At 52.5% G+C, this 16,111-nt stretch overlaps 1 protein-coding gene across 2 annotated transcripts in view; it reads right to left on the reverse strand.

The window, feature by feature from the left end:
- The window catches only part of st8sia1 (ST8 alpha-N-acetyl-neuraminide alpha-2,8-sialyltransferase 1), a 145,088-nt gene that overhangs the window by 47,694 nt on the left and 81,283 nt on the right, over nucleotides 1-16,111 (reverse strand). The window lies entirely within an intron of this gene.

The raw sequence follows: 16,111 nt of genomic DNA on the forward strand, positions 1-16,111 counted from the left end.
ACAGGAGGGCGCCCACCCTGGAGAATGGACATGGGACTAATGGCAGATGAGGGGGTGTGTCTAAGGGTGAGGGTGTGCATTGAAAAGTACTTGGAACTCAATGATAATGGGGAGGTTCAGGTGGGAGTGGTCTGGAAGGCGCTGAAGGCGGTGGTTCGAGGGGAGCTGATATCAATAAGGGCACATAAAGGGAAGCAGGAGAGTAAGGAGCGGGAGCGGTTGCTGCAAGAACTTTTGAGGGTGGACAGACAATATGCGGAAGCACCGGAGGAGGGACTGTACAGGGAAAGGCAAAGGCTACATGTAGAATTTCACTTGCTGACTACGGGCACTGCAGAGGCACAATGGAGGAAGGCACAGGGTGTACAGTACGAATATGGGGAGAAGGCGAGCAGGTTGCTGGCACACCAATTGAGGAAAAGGGGAGCAGCGAGGGAAATAGGGGGAGTGAGGGATGAGGAAGGAGAGATGGAGCGGGGAGCGGAGAGAGTGAATGGAGTGTTCAAGACATTTTATAAAAAATTATATGAAGCTCAACCCCGGATGGGAGGGAGAGAATGATGGGCTTCTTGGATCGGCTGGAATTTCCCAAGGTGGAAGAGCAGGAAAGGGTGGGACTGGGAGCATAGATCGAGGTAGAAGAAGTGGTGAAAGGAATTAGGAGCATGCAGGCGGGAAAGGCCCCGGGACCGGATGGATTCCCAGTCGAATTCTATAGAAAATATGTGGACTTGCTCGCCCCGGTATTGACGAGGACCTTTAATGAGGCAAAGGAAAGGGGACAACTGCCCCCGACTATGTCTGAAGCAACGATATCGCTTCTCTTAAAGAAGGAAAAGGACCCGCTACAATGCGGGTCCTATAGACCTATTTCCCTCCTAAATGTAGATGCCAAGATCCTGGCCAAGGTAATGGCAATGAGAATAGAGGAATGTGTCCCGGGGGTGGTCCACGAGGACCAAACTGGGTTTGTGAAGGGGAGACAGCTGAACACGAATATACGGAGGCTGTTAGGGGTAATGATGATGGCCCCACCAGAGGGGGAAACGGAGATAGTAGTGGCGATGGATGCCGAGAAAGCATTTGATAGAGTGGAGTGGGATTATTTGTGGGAGGTGTTGAGGAGATTTGGTTTTGGAGAAGGGTATGTTAGATGGGTGCAGCTGTTGTATAGGGCCCCGATGGCGAGCGTGGTCACGAATGGACGGGGATCTGCATATTTTCGGCTCCATAGAGGGACAAGGCAGGGATGCCCTCTGTCCCCATTATTGTTTGCACTGGCGATTGAGCCCCTGGCGATAGCGTTGAGGGGTTCCAAGAAGTGGAGGGGAGTACTTAGAGGAGGCGAAGAACACCGGGTATCTTTGTATGCGGACAATTTGCTACTATACGTGGCAGACCCGGCGGAGGGGATGCCAGAAATAATGCGGATACTTGGGGAGTTTGGGGATTTTTCAGGGTATAAATTGAACATGGGGAAAAGTGAGTTGTTTGTGGTGCATCCAGGGGAGCAGAGTAGAGAAATAGAGGACCTACCGTTGAGAAAGGTAACAAGGGACTTTCGTTACCTGGGGATCCAGATAGCTAAGAATTGGGGCACATTGCATAGGTTAAATTTAATGCGGTTGGTGGAACAAATGGAGGAGGATTTCAAGAGATGGGATATGGTATCCCTGTCACTGGCAGGGAGGGTACAGGCAGTTAAGATGGTGGTCCTCCCGAGATTCCTCTTTGTATTTCAGTGCCTCCTGGTGGTGATCACGAAGGCTTTTTTTAAAAGGATTGAAAAGAGCATCATGGGTTTTGTGTGGGCCGGGAAGACCCCGAGAGTGAGGAAGGGATTCTTACAGCGTAGTAGGGATAGGGGGGGGGCTGGCACTACCGAGCCTAAGTGAGTATTATTGGGCCGCTAATATTTCAATGGTGAGTAAGTGGATGGGAGAGGAGGAGGGAGCGGCGTGGAAGAGATTAGAGAGGGTGTCCTGTAGGGGGACTAGCCTACAGGCTATGGTGACAGCCCCATTGCCGTTCTCACCGAGGAACTACACCACAAGCCCGGTGGTGGTGGCTACACTGAAGATTTGGGGACAGTGGAGACGGCATAGGGGAAAGACTGGAGCCTTGGGGGGGTCCCCGATAAGAAACAACCATAGGTTTGCCCCGGGGGGAATGGATGGGGGATATGGAATGTGGCAAAGAGCAGGAATAACGCAACTGAAAGATCTGTTTGTGGATGGGAAGTTCGCGAGTCTGGGAGCGCTGACCGAGAAATATGGGTTGCCCCAAGGGAATACATTCAGGTATATGCAACTGAGGGCTTTTGCGAGGCAACAGGTGAGGGAATTCCCGCAGCTCCCGACACAAGAGGTGCAGGACAGAGTGATCTCAAAGACATGGGTGGGGGATGGTAAGGTGTCAGATATATATATAGGGAAATGAGGGACGAGGGGGAGACTATGGCAGATGAACTAAAAGGGAAATGGGAAGAAGAGCTGGGGGAGGAGATCGAGGAGGGGCTGTGGGCAGATGCCCTAAGCAGGGTAAACTCGTCGTCCTCGTGTGCCAGGCTAAGCCTGATTCAGTTTAAGGTATTACACAGGGCGCATATGACTGGAGCACGGCTCAGTAAATTTTTTGGGGTGGAGGATAGGTGTGCGAGGTGCTCGAGAAGCCCAGCGAATCATACCCATATGTTTTGGTCATGCCCGGCACTACAGGGGTTTTGGATGGGGGTGACAAAGGTGCTTTCAAAAGTAGTGGGGGTCCGGGTCGAACCAAGCTGGGGGTTGGCTATATTTGGGGTTGCACAAGAGCCGGGAGTGCAGGAGGCGAGAGAGGCCCATGTTTTGGCCTTTGCGTCCCTCGTAGCCCGGCGCAGGATATTGTTAATGTGGAAAGAAGCCAAGCCCCCGGGGGTGGAAACCTGGATAAATGACATGGCAGGGTTTATAAAGCTAGAGCGGATTAAGTTCGTTCTAAGGGGGTCGGCTCAAGGGTTCACCAGGCGGTGGCAAACGTTCGTCGAATACCTCGCAGAAAGATAGATGGAATGGAAAAAAGGCAGCAGCAGCAGCCCAGGATCGGGAGGGGGGTGGGGGGGAGGGGGGGGAAGAGGGGGAGGGGGGGAGGGGGTGGGGGGGGAGGAGGAACCAGAAGGACTCTCAGGGTTGTTAATATATACTGTATAATATGTATAGGTCGTTGCGACAGATAATTATATATTGGACTGTTAAATTATATTTTTGGAGAGTGTTACTTGTGATAAGGCAGTTGCCAATTAGGGTTAGTTTTCATTTTTGTTATTTATTATTTATTCATTTTTTGTTTATAAAATAGGTCATTGTTATTGGTGTTGTTATAATATTGTGTAAAGGATGCACAATGTACTGTGTTGGTTGACCAAAAATTTTCAATAAAATATTTATAAAAAAAAACAGGGGAGCTTGTATTCCTCAAGGAGCACAGGGAAAACAATCAGCCCAACACCGTATGTCCCATGCTGGTTATTACAGTGACCATGAAGGTATCAGTGATTGTTATAAAAGCCCATCTGGTTCACCAACACCCTTTAAGGAAGAGAATCTGCTATCTTATCCTACCTGACTCCAGACGCACAGCAATGTGATTGACTCTTAACTGCCCTCTTAAATGGCTGAGCAAGCCACTCGATATAAGGGCAACTAATGTTGGGTAACAAATGCTGGCCTTGTCAGTGGCGCCCCCGACATCAAGAAGAGAATAAAGGGGGAAATAAAATATGCCCAAGCTAAATAATTCCTTTTGTTGCCAGTTATTCTTAGAGATCATCTTGTTTGATAACGATGACAGAACAGAATGTCCAATGTGAGGTGTGTTTGATCCATGTTGGCAATACAGAAGGCCCTGCAGTGGTGTTGCTTCCACTGCATTATGATATAACATTAGTACTTTCATCGATTCTCATTAACGTCATCAGGCATGCATTGTACGATTCAAGTGCATCGATGTGTGGATGTCATAGAGAATAGAGTATGAGTATGTCACATCTTTGCATCATGCGGTGCTGCCATTTAAAAAATGATGTGGTGATGCCTGCGTTGGACTGGGGTGAGCACAGTAAGAAGTCTTACAACACCAGTTAAAGTGATTCACCTGAGGAAGGAGCAGCGCTCCGAAAGCTGGTGACATCGAAACAAACCTGTTGGACTTTAACCTGGTGTTGTAAAACTTCTTACTATTTTGAAAATGATAAGGTGGCAAAGGTTGGAGTCCAGGAATTTCTACATTCTGACTGCACAGCCAGTTGCGCTACTTTGGCCGATTATATTCTCGGCCGGTGGTTCCCAACCTTTTATATGTCACGGCTCACCTCTACACGATAGAAACATTTTGAGGCACACCTCCTATTTTCTCTGTGCTGCCCTCCAGCAAAATAATTTGGGGGGGCGATTTTCAGCCCGCATTTGCTGCCAGAGTGAATGGTGACGCTTGCGGAAAATCCGGAGAGAATCGGGAGACGCGGGTTTCCGTGTTTTACTGCGCATGTGTGGATGCCAAAAATCTAATCTCCACCATAATAAGGCTGAGCACTGATACCTTCAGTTCCAGTGATGAATAACCTGCGCCATTGACTCGGAAAAGTGTTGGTACTTATAAACAAAAATCTCCAATTAAGCTGCAATTTAGCATCTACCCTGCACATCTCCTGTGTTGTGGGGTGAGACCCATGCAGCCACGGGGAGAATGTGTAAACTCCACATGGACAGTGGCCCAGGGCCGGGATCGAACCCGGGTCCTCAGTGCCGTGAGGCAGCAGTGCTAACCACTGCGTCATTGTGTCGCCTTGGGAAAACGTAAATACAATATAAATGGAATTATATAAAGGAAGGCAAAGGTTAGTTTTAGTTTAATTAATTTTTTTAGTTTAATGAAGTTTGAATCATTTTGAATCTTTTTTCACTGCAGACTGAGGGGGGCTTGGTAGTGGACAGTGGGGGTTCTTAACGGCACACCAGTGTGCTGCGGCACAGCGATTGGGTACTAGTTCTTAGCATTGTCATTTGAGCTGTGGGGGCTGATCTTTTCTTCCACATCCAGGAGCTTCGGCTTATCCGCCTTGGTACTTGCAGCCTTCCTTTCAGCTACCCCAAAATCAAAGGTTTGCCTCATTAACATCGAATTCCCGCTCTGTTACCATGGTTTTTGGCAATTTCCATCACCTTATGTTTGAAGGCTGCCATGTAAAAGAATTGCTATTTATTCTGTGATGAATGTCGAAGTTGTTATGTATTAAATTTTATATTTGTGGCAGTAATGTTATTAAAAGCCTGGGTTAAGGTATATATTTGTTGCAGTAATATTATTAAAGAACCTAGTTCAAGGTATCCAGACTGTGTGTCTGCTGAAGCTGTAATTAAGAAGTCATAAAATATGAGGTCATGTTTGATTCTAACTACTTACCTGTTCACAGCTGGATATTGTTGTGATTGCTGGAGATTCCCTAGAGAGTTGATCATTTATGTGGGGTTGTATTTAGTCCTAATTAGGACTAAGGCTCGCGAACTTCCCGTCCACAAACAGGTCCCCCAACCTTCTTATCCTTGCCCTGTGCCACCCCTAAAACCCTCCATCTATTCTCCCTGGGACAAAGCGGTGGTTCCCCCGTATTGGGGTCCACACCGAGGCCCCCACTTCCCCCCTGTGCCGCCTCCACTGCCCCCAGATTTTGAGGGTAGCCGCCATCACCGGGCTCGTGGTACACCTCCTTGGAGGGAGCGTTGCCAGCGCCTCCAGACACGTACCCTCACAAGACGCCGTCTCCAGCCTCTTCCATACAGCCCCCTCCCCCTCCATCACCCACTTGCGCACCATCGCCACATTGGCGGCCCAGTAGTACCCACAGAGGTTGGGCAGTGCCAGTCCCCCCCCATCCCTACTCCGCTCCAGGAACACCCTTCTCACCCTCGGAGTCCCTCGAGCCCACACAAACCCCGTTATGCTCCTGTTGATCCGCCCAAAGAAGGCCTTCGGGATAAACATGGGGAGGCACTGGAACAGAACAAAAACCTTGGGAGCACCGTCATCTTAACTGACTGCACCCTACCCACCAGGGACAGCGGCAACACGTCCCACCTCTCAAACTGCTCCTCCATTTGCTCCACTAGCCTCATAAAATTAAGTCTATGCAGGGCCCCCCAGCTCCTGGCCACCTGGACCCCCAAATACCTGAAGCTCCTCTCCGCCCTTTTTAGTGGGAGCTCGCCAATCCCCCTCTCCTGGTCTCCTGGAACAACTCGCTCTTCCCCATGTTGAACTTGTACCCTGAGAAATCCCCGAACTCCCTGAGGATCCTCATTACCTCCGGCATTCCCCCCACCGGGTCCGCCACATATAGCAGCAAGTTGTCCGCATAGAGCGACACCCTATGCTCCTCCCCACCCCGCACCAACCCCCTCCAGTTCCTCGACTCCCTCAATGCCATAGCCAGGGATTCAATCGCCAGCGCGAAGAGCAGGGGGGACAGGGGACACCCCTGCCTCGTCCCTCGATGCAACCAAAGGTACTCAGACCTCCTCTTGTTCGTTGACACACTCGCCATCGGGACCTCGTACAACAGTCTAATCCACCTGACGAACCCCTCCCCAAACCCGAACCTCTTCAGCACCTCCCACAAGTACCCCCATTCTACCCTATCAAAGGCCTTCTCAAAGTCCATCGCCATCACTATCTCCGCCTCCCCCTCCCTCGCCGGCATCATAATAACGTTCACGAGCCTCCGCACATTCACGTTCAACTGCCTCCCCTTCAGGAACCCCGTCTGGTCTTCGTGGATGACCTGCGGCACACAATCCTCAATTCTCGTGGCTAAGACCTTTGCCAGCACCTTGGCATCTACGTTTAACAACGAAATCGGCCTGTAAGACGCACACTGCAGGGGATCCTTGTCCCGCTTCAGGATCAAGGAGATCAATACCCGGGACATCGTCGGGGTCAAGGCCCCCCCCCCTCCCTTGCCTCATTGAAGGTCCTAACCAGCAACGAGCCCAACAGGTCCACATATTTTTTGTAGAATTCGACCGGGAAACCATCCGGCCCCGGTGCCTTTCCCGCCTGCATACTCCCTATCCCTTTGGCCAGCTCCTCCAGCCCAATTGGGACCCCTAATCCCGCCACCAGTCCCTCCTCCACCTTCGGGAACCTCAACTGGTCCAGAAAGCGGCCCATCCCTCCCTCCTCCAGTGGGGGCTCGGACCGATACAGTTCCTCATAAAAGTCCCTGAAGACCCCATTGATGCCAACCCCACTCCGCACCACACTCCCTCTCCTATCCTTAATTCCCCCGATCTCCCTAGCTGCGTCCCGCTTCCGAAGCTGATGCGCCAGCATCCGACTTGCCTCTTCCCCATATTCATAAATCGCCCCCTGGGCCTTCCTCCACTGTACCTCCGCCTTCCTGGTGGTCAACAGGTCGAATTCGGCCTGGAGGCTACGCCTCTCCCTCAACAGTCCCTCCTCAGGCACCTCCGCATACCCTCGCCATCTCCCCCACCAGCCTCTCCCTCTGCTCCCTCCTCTCCTTGTGGGCCCTAATGGAGATCAGCTCTCCCCTAACCACTGCCTTCAGCGCCTCCCAGACCATCCCCACTCGGACCTCCCCGTTATCATCCGCCTCCAGGTATCTCTCTATGCTTCCTCGGATCCGCTCACTCACCTCCTCGTCCGCCAACAGCCCCACCTCCAAGCGCCACAACAGGCGCTGGTCCCCCTCCTCCCCAACTCTAGGTCTACCCAATGCGGGGCCTGATCCGAAATGGCTATCGCCGAGTACTCGGTATCCTCTACTGTCGCTATCAGTGCCCTGCTCAGAAAAAAAAAAGTCGATCCGGGAATAGGCCTCATGAACATGCGAGAAGAATGAAAATTCCCTAGCCCCCGACCTTGCAAATCTCCAAGGGTTCACCCCTCCCACCTGGTCTATAAACCCCCTCAGTATTTTAGCCGCCGCCAGCTTCCTACCCGTCCTAGGCCTGGAGCGGTCCAGTGCCAGAGCCAACATCGTGTTAAAGTCCCCCCCCCATTATCAGGCCCCCCACTTCCAAGTCCAGGATCCGACCCAACATGCGCCCATAAAACCCGCATCATCCCAGTTCGGAGCGTACACGTTGACCAGCACCACTCTCTCCCCTTGCAGCTTACCATTTACCATTACATACCTGCCGCCATTGTCTATCACAATGCTCGACGCCTCGAACGACACCCTCTTTCTCACCAAGATCGCCACCCCCCGATTTTTGGCATCCAGCCCCGAATGAAACACCTGACCTACCACCCCTACCTCAATCTTACCTGGTCTGCCACCTTCAGGCGTTTCTCCTGGAGCATGACCACATCCGCCTTCAGCCCCTTCAGGTGCGCGAACACCCGGGCCCGCTTGACCAGCCCCTTCAGTCCCCTTACATTCCAGGTTATCAGCCGGATCAGGGGGCTACCCGCCCCCGTCGACAAGCCATAACCCCTCCTCGGCCAGCCACGCGCCCAGACCTTACTCCCGGCCCGTTCCCCACGGCGGCAGACCCCCGTCCCAACCCCCTCTACTCGCTCCAGCTCCCCCTTGACCATACCAGCAACAACCCTCGCTTCCCCGCACCGGCCCCGCCCCCTCCAGCCTTCTGCGCGGGAAAAAGCCCGCGCATTCCACCTGCCCGGCCCCGCCACCTCTGACGCAGCTCCTTTTACAGGCCCAGTCCCCTCACCCCTGACTCAGGCCTCCCCCTCCCCCGCGGGGCCCCATCCCCACTGCCGGCCATCCACCCCTACTCCATTTACTTGCCCCCCTCCAAGAGCCCACCCGACAGGCCCAACCAAAACAGTGCCCAACCCACCCTAACCACCCACACCGAATCAAAAAGAAACAAGAGCAAAGAACCCCCCCTCAAAATGTAACACACCAACAACAATCCCCGACCACCCATCCCGACCCTCAGTTTGTGTCCAGCTTCTCGGCCTGAACAAAGGCCCACGCCTCCTCCGGGGACACAAAATAATGGTGCTGGTCCTTGTAGGTGACCCACAGTCGCGCCGGCTGCAGATGCCAAACTTCACCCACTCCCTGTGCAGCACCGCCTTTGCCCGGTTGTATCCGGCCCTCTTCTTCGCCACCTCCGCGCTCCAGTCCTGATATATTCAAACCTCCGCGTTCTCCCACCTGCTGCTCCTCTCTTTCTTGGTCCATCTGAGCTGCACTCCCGATCAGCGAACCGATGGAACCTCACCAGCACCGCCCGCGGCGGCTCGTTAGCCTTGGGCCTCCTCGCCAGCACTCTATGGGCCCCTTCCAGCTCCAGGGGCCCCTGGAAGGACCCGGCTCCCATCAGCGAGTTTAACATGGTGACCACATAGGCCCCCACGTCCGACCCCTCCAGCCCCTCCGGGAGGCCAAGGATCCGCAGATTTTTCCGCCTCGACCGATTCTCCATCTCCTCGAGCCGTTCCTGCCATTTCTTGTGGAGCGCCTCGTGCGCCTCCACCTTTACCGCTAGGCCCAAGATCTCGTCCTCGTTATCGGAGCTCTTTTGTCGGACCTCGCGGATCGCCAACCCTGGGCTGTCTGGGGCTCCAGCAGCTTATCGATAGAAGCCTTCATCGGCTCCAGCAGGTCTGCTTTGTGCTACCTGAAGCAGCGCTGGATAACCTCCTGCTGCTCCTGCGCCCACTGCATCCACGCTGCCTGGTCCCCGCCCGCCGCCATCTTGCTCTTCTTCCCTTGCACTTTCTTTGGGTTCACCACCACTTTTTTAGTCGTCAAGCCATACACTGTCGGGGGAATGTTACAGTCTTCTTCCCACACCGGGAAATGTCGAAAAAATGCCGTTGGGGGCCCTGAAAAGAGCCCAAAAGTCCGTTCCAAGCGGGAGCTGCCGAACGTGCGACTTAGCTCTGCATAGCCGCAACCGGAAGTCGTGTGCAGCCTTTCACACACATTCACAAAGAGCCTGTTCACTCTGCCAGGTTTCACAAGTGCTCGTGCTGTTTCATTCGACTTTCTTTGAGGGTGTACACTGGCTGTGACCATTGAATACTTGTATGTGATTTGCCAATTGTTGATGTACTCTCTCTAGCTGCTTCAGTATTGTTCAATCAACTGATCGTACAGAGTCACTAAGGCGCAGATGGAAGCCATCAAGTGCAGACTATTTCTCTGTGGAGCAATCCCATTCTCTAGTTCTATTCCTGTCACCCTCCAAGTTTATTTTCTCTAAGTGAAAATCCAATTTCTTTTGAAACCATTTATCATCTCTGTTTCCACCACCCCTCACCCGGAGAGTTATTACCACTTGCCGCTCAACACTTCTCTGCCAACGTTTTGTTAACTGAACAAAAATACCCATCTCCTTGGCGCTGGCTTCTTCCTACCCTCAGAAAGCATCGCACAACACATCCAGTTCTGAAAGCCGGTCTACTCTCATTCGGAAGCACAGGGTAAGTAAAGCCCGACCTATGCCTCAGCTGAGGAGAGGCTCCGCTTCTCACTATCTTCATTTGCACAAGTTTCTGAGAGGTTTGCTTCAAATCATTTGCATTTCCACGTCAGCCAAGTAGGGGAAGGATTTCGGAGAGTTCCCTGTTCCCCCTTCCAATTCCCAACTTCTGTCTTCAGTCATCTGATTCTTCTACAAATACCAATGAACTGATATTAACCTGGCTGCATTGAACGGTTTGCTTGCCTTCCACCTCCCATTCTGCCGGTATATCTTGATTTCATTTTTTTTTTATTTCTCCCGGAGAATGCACAAGAGAACATTTGTTTGCCTGATTCCTCTCGAACGTGTTCCATCATTTCTCCATTTTATCAACCTTACTGTGATCAGCATTCTGATGAATGTCCTTTCCTTGATCGCTCTAATCGTCGAATGCGCCATCCTTCCCTCGGCTCTCTGCACTTTCCCATTCACACCAACCACACATCTTTTATGCTTGTTTTCCAAGAACCTCAACTGTGCTGTATTCATTTCTGGGATGTGAGCTTCACTGGCACTGCCAGCATTTATTGCCCATATCTAGTTGCTCAGCGAGCTTCTTAAACAGGTGCAGGTATATTTCAAGCGCTGTTTGGGAGGGAGTTTCTGTATTTGGCTCGGTGTCAGTGAAGGAACAGATAAATTTCTCAGTCAGGGTACTGTGTGCTTTGAAGGTGAACTTGCCATGTGTCTACTGCCCTTGTTATTCTCCCAATTCCAATTCCCTTCCCACACCTAGTGGGTGCACTAATGCAGATTTTTGTCTGTTTCCATAGCTAGTAATTCCCGGAACAAGTCGCCGGTCTGTCACCAGGGGCTTATAGTTTGAGGGGCCGTCACTCTGATCAGGAGTCTCTCCCACTCTTACCGCCAGCCATTGGCGTATTGGATGGATTTTGCAGGTTGGTACTCAACCTATTTGGCTGTATTATTAACGCAACTTCCTTGACCATCAAGGTCTAGGGTGAGACTCAAACCCAGAGCTTCTGGATCAGAGGTCAGGGGCGAAATTCTCCCCAAACGGCACGATGTCCGCCGACTGGCGCCCAAAACGGCGCCAATCAGACGGGCATCGCGCCGCCCCAAAGGTGCGGAATGCTCCGCATCTTTGGGGGCCGAGCCCCAACATTGAGGGGCTAGGCTGGCGCCGGAGGGATTTCCGCCCCGCCAGCTGGCGGAAACGGCCTTTGTTGCCCCGCCAGCTGGCGCGGAAATGACATGTCGGGGCGGCGCATGCGCGGGAGCATCAGCGGCCGCTGACAGTTTCCCGCGCATGCGCAGTGGGGAGAGTCTCTTCCGCCTCCGCCATGGTGGAGACCGTTGCGGAGGCGGAAGGGAAAGAGTGCCCCCACGGCACAGGCCCGCCCGCGGATCGGTGAGCCCGATCGCGGGCCAGGCCACCGTGGGGGCACCCCCGGGGTCAGATCGCCCCGCGGCCCCCCCAGAACCCCGGAGCCGGCCCACGCCGCCTTGTCCCGCCGGTAGATAGGTACTCTACTTTACGCCGGCGGGACAGGCAATTTAACGGCGGGACTTCGGCCCATCCGGGCCGGAGAATCCAGCGGGGGGGCCCGCCAACCGGCACGGCCCGATTCCGACCCCCGCCGAATATCCGGTACCGGAGACTTTGGCAACCGGCGGGGGCGGGATTCACAGCGGCCAACGGCCATTCTCCGACCCGCTGGGGGGGTCGGAGAATGACGCCCAAGGTCCCTACTCACTGCACTTCCCCCATGTTCTCCTAAATGATTGACATTACGGGCTGGATTCTCCGCAGCCCGACGCCGTAATCACAGCTGGCGCCGAGGCGGAGAATCCAGTTTCACGAAGTAATCGGACCCGGCGCCACTCCGGTGGTTCTCCAGGCACCGAAAATTGGCGTCGCAGCGGAGTACGCCATGCGGACGGGGGCCCATTGCCAGAGGCCCACCCAGCAATCCCCCGCTCCCGACCAGCTGAGTTCCCGATGGCGTGGAACTAACTACCTATTGGTCGGGATGCTGGCCTGGCAGCGGCGGACTTTGTCCGCGGCCGTCCTGGTTGGGAACGGGTGAATCGGAGACCGGGGGGGTGGGGGGGCCTTATAGGTGGCCGGAGATTAGATGTGTGGGGTTAGATGCTCGGATGCGCGGCCGATCGGTGGGTTTATTTTTTTTATCTGGTTCGCCATGGAGCACGGCGCGGCCGCTGGAGGTCGCCGCCGTGGGCATGTGCGGCCTCTGACCGGGAAGATTCACTCCGGGTCCCTGGTAGCCCCCTGCAGGGCTCAGAATCCATTTCACTTCTTTCTCGGAATTTCGGGAGTAAAACTCCACCGTTTATATGCCAGCGTCGGGACATAGTCCCATTTTGGGAGAATCCAGCCCGACATGTTGGGAAGGTGCTGTCAGAACAGTTTTGGCAAGCTGCTGCAGTGTGCCTTGCAGGTGGAACATCCTGCTGCCAGTCTGTATCTGTTCAAGAGCTTTGGATACTTGTTGGGGGGGGACACTTACCAGGGTTAAGCCATGGGGTACGGGCCTCTGGCACGGAGTCTGTCCCTGTTGCTCAGAAGGGAAGGGGGGAGAGCAGGAGAGCATTAGTAATTGGGGACTCGATAGTCAGAGGCACAAATAGGAGATTTTGTGGGAGCGTGAGAGACTCACGTTTGGTATGTTGCCTCCCAGGTGCAAGGGTACGTGATGTCTCGGATCGTGTTTTCCGGGTCCTTAGGGGGGAGGGGGAGCAGCCCCAAGTCGTGGTCCACATTGGCACTAACGACATAGGTAGGAAAGGGGACAAGGATGTCAGGCAGGCTTTCAGGGAGCTAGGCTGGAAGCTCAGAACTAGAACAAACAGAGTTGTTATCTCTGGGTTGTTGCCCGTGCCACGTGATAGTGAGATGAGGAATAGGGAGAGAGAGCAATTAAACACGTGGCTACAGGGATGGTGCAGGCGGAAGGGATTCAGATTTCTGGATAACTGGGGCTCTTTCTGGGGAAGGTGGGACCTCTACAGACAGGATGGTCTACATCTGAACCTGAGGGGCACAAATATCCTGGGGGGGGGAGATTTGTTAGTGCTCTTTGGGGGGGTTTAAACTAATGCAGCAGGGGCATGGGAACCTGGATTGTAGTTTTCGGGTAAGTGAGAATGAGAGTAGAGAGGTCAGGAGCACAGATTTGACGTCGCAGGAGGGGGCGAGTGTTCAGGTAGGTGGTTTGAAGTGTGTCTACTTCAATGCCAGGAGTATACGGAACTAGGTAGGGGAACTGGCAGCATTGGTTGGTACCTGGGACTTCGATGTTGTGGCCATTTCGGAGACATGGATAGAGCAGGGAAAGGAATGGATGTTGCAGGTTCCGGGGTTTAGGTGTTTTAGTAAGCTCAGAGAAGGAGGCAAAAGAGGGGGAGGTGTGGCGTTGCTAGTCAAGAGCAGTATTATGGTGGCGGAGAGGATGCTAGATGGGGACTCTTCTTCCGAGGTAGTATGGGCTGAAGTTAGAAACAGGAAAGGCGAGGTCACCCTGTTGGGAGTTTTTTTATAGGCCTCCTAATAGTTCTAGGGATGTAGAGGAAAGAATGGCGAAGATGATTCTGGATAAGAGCGAAAGTAACAGGGTAGTTATTATGGGAGACTTTAACTTTCCAAATATTGACTGGAAGAGATATAGTTCGAGTACATTAGATGGGTCGTTTTTTGTACAGTGTGTGCAGGAGGGTTTCCTGACACAATATGTTGACAGGCCAACAAGAGGCGAGGCCACGTTGGATTTGGTTTTGGGTAATGAACCAGGCCAGGTGTTGGATTTGGAGGTAGGAGAGCACTTTGGGGACAGTGACCACAATTCGGTGACGTTTACGTTAATGATGGAAAGGGATAAGTATACACCGCAGGGCAAGAGTTATAGCTGGGGGAAGGGCAATTATGATGCCATTAGACGTGACTTGGGGGGGGGGGGGTAGGGTGGAGAAGTAGGCTGCAAGTGTTGGGCACACTGGATAAGTGGAGCTTGTTCAAGGATCAGCTACTGCGTGTTCTTGATAAGTATGTACCGGTCAGGCAGGGAGGAAGGCGTAGAGCGAGGGAACCGTGGTTTACCAAAGAAGTGGAATCTCTTGTTAAGAGGAAGAAGGAGGCCTATGTGAAGATGAGGTGTGAAGTTTCAGTTGGGGCGATGGATAGTTACAAGGTAGCCAGGAAGGATCTAAAGAGAGCTAAGACGAGCAAGGAGGGGACATGAGAAGTATTTGGCAGGTAGGATCAAGGAAAACCCAAAAGCTTTCTATAGGTATGTCAGGAATAAGCGAATGACTAGGGAAAGAGTAGGACCAGTCAAGGACAGGGATGGGAAGTTGTGTGTGGAGTCTGAAGAGATAGGCGAGATACTAAATGAATATTTTTCGTCAGTATTCACTCAGGAAAAAGATAATGTTGTGGAGGAGAATGCTGAGACCCAGGCTAATAGAATAGATGGCATTGAGGTAAGTAGGGAAGAGGTGTTGGCAATTCTGGACAGGCTGAAAATAGATAAGTCCCCGGGGCCTGATGGGATTTATCCTAGGATTCTCTGGGAGGCCAGGGAAGAGATTGTTGGACCTTTGGCTTTGATTTTTATGTCATCATTGGCTACAGGAATAGTGCCAGAGGACTGGAGGATAGCAAATGTGGTCCCTTTGTTCAAAAAGGGGAGCAGAGACAACCCCGGCAACTATAGACCGGTGAGCCTCACGTCTGTAGTGGGTAAAGTCTTGGAGGGGATTATAAGAGACAAGATTTATAATCATCTAGATAGGAATAATATGATCAGGGATAGTCAGCATGGCTTTGTGAAGGGTAGGTCATGCCTCACAAACCTTATCGAGTTCTTTGAGAAGGTGACTGAACAGGTAGATGAGGGTAGAGCAGTTGATGTGGTGTATATGGATTTCAGTAAAGCGTTTGATAAGGTTCCCCACGGTAGGCTATTGCAGAAAATACGGAGGCTGGGGATTGAGGGTGATTTAGAGATGTGGATCAGGAATTGGCTAGCTGAAAGAAGACAGAGGGTGGTGGTTGATGGGAAATGTTCAGAATGGAGTTCAGTTACAAGTGGCGTACCACAAGGATCTGTTCTGGGGCCGTTGCTGTTTGTCATTTTTATCAATGACCTAGAGGAAGGCGCAGAAGGGTGGGTGAGTAAATTTGCAGACGACACTAAAGTCGGTGGTGTTGTCGACAGTGTGGAAGGATGTAGCAGGTTACAGAGGGATATAGATAAGCTGCAGAGCTGGGCTGAGAGGTGGCAAATGGAGTTTAATGTAGAGAAGTGTGAGGTGATTCACTTTGGAAGGAATAAAAGGAATGCGGAATATTTGGCTAATGGTAAAGTTCTTGGAAGTGTGGATGAGCAGAGGGATCTAGGTGTCCATGTACATAGATCCCTGAAAGTTGCCACCCAGGTTGATAGGGTTGTGAAGAAGGCCTATGGAGTGTTGGCCTTTATTGGTAGAGGGATTGAGTTCCGGAGTCGGGAGGTCATGTTGCAGCTGTACAAAACTCTGGTACGGCCGCATTTGGAGTATTGCGTACAGTTCTGGTCACCGCATTATAGGAAGGACATGGAGGCTTTGGAGCGGGTGCAGAGGAGATTTAC

The sequence above is a fragment of the Scyliorhinus torazame genome, chromosome 13 (assembly GCF_047496885.1).
Source record: "Scyliorhinus torazame isolate Kashiwa2021f chromosome 13, sScyTor2.1, whole genome shotgun sequence".
NCBI lineage: Eukaryota > Metazoa > Chordata > Chondrichthyes > Carcharhiniformes > Scyliorhinidae > Scyliorhinus > Scyliorhinus torazame.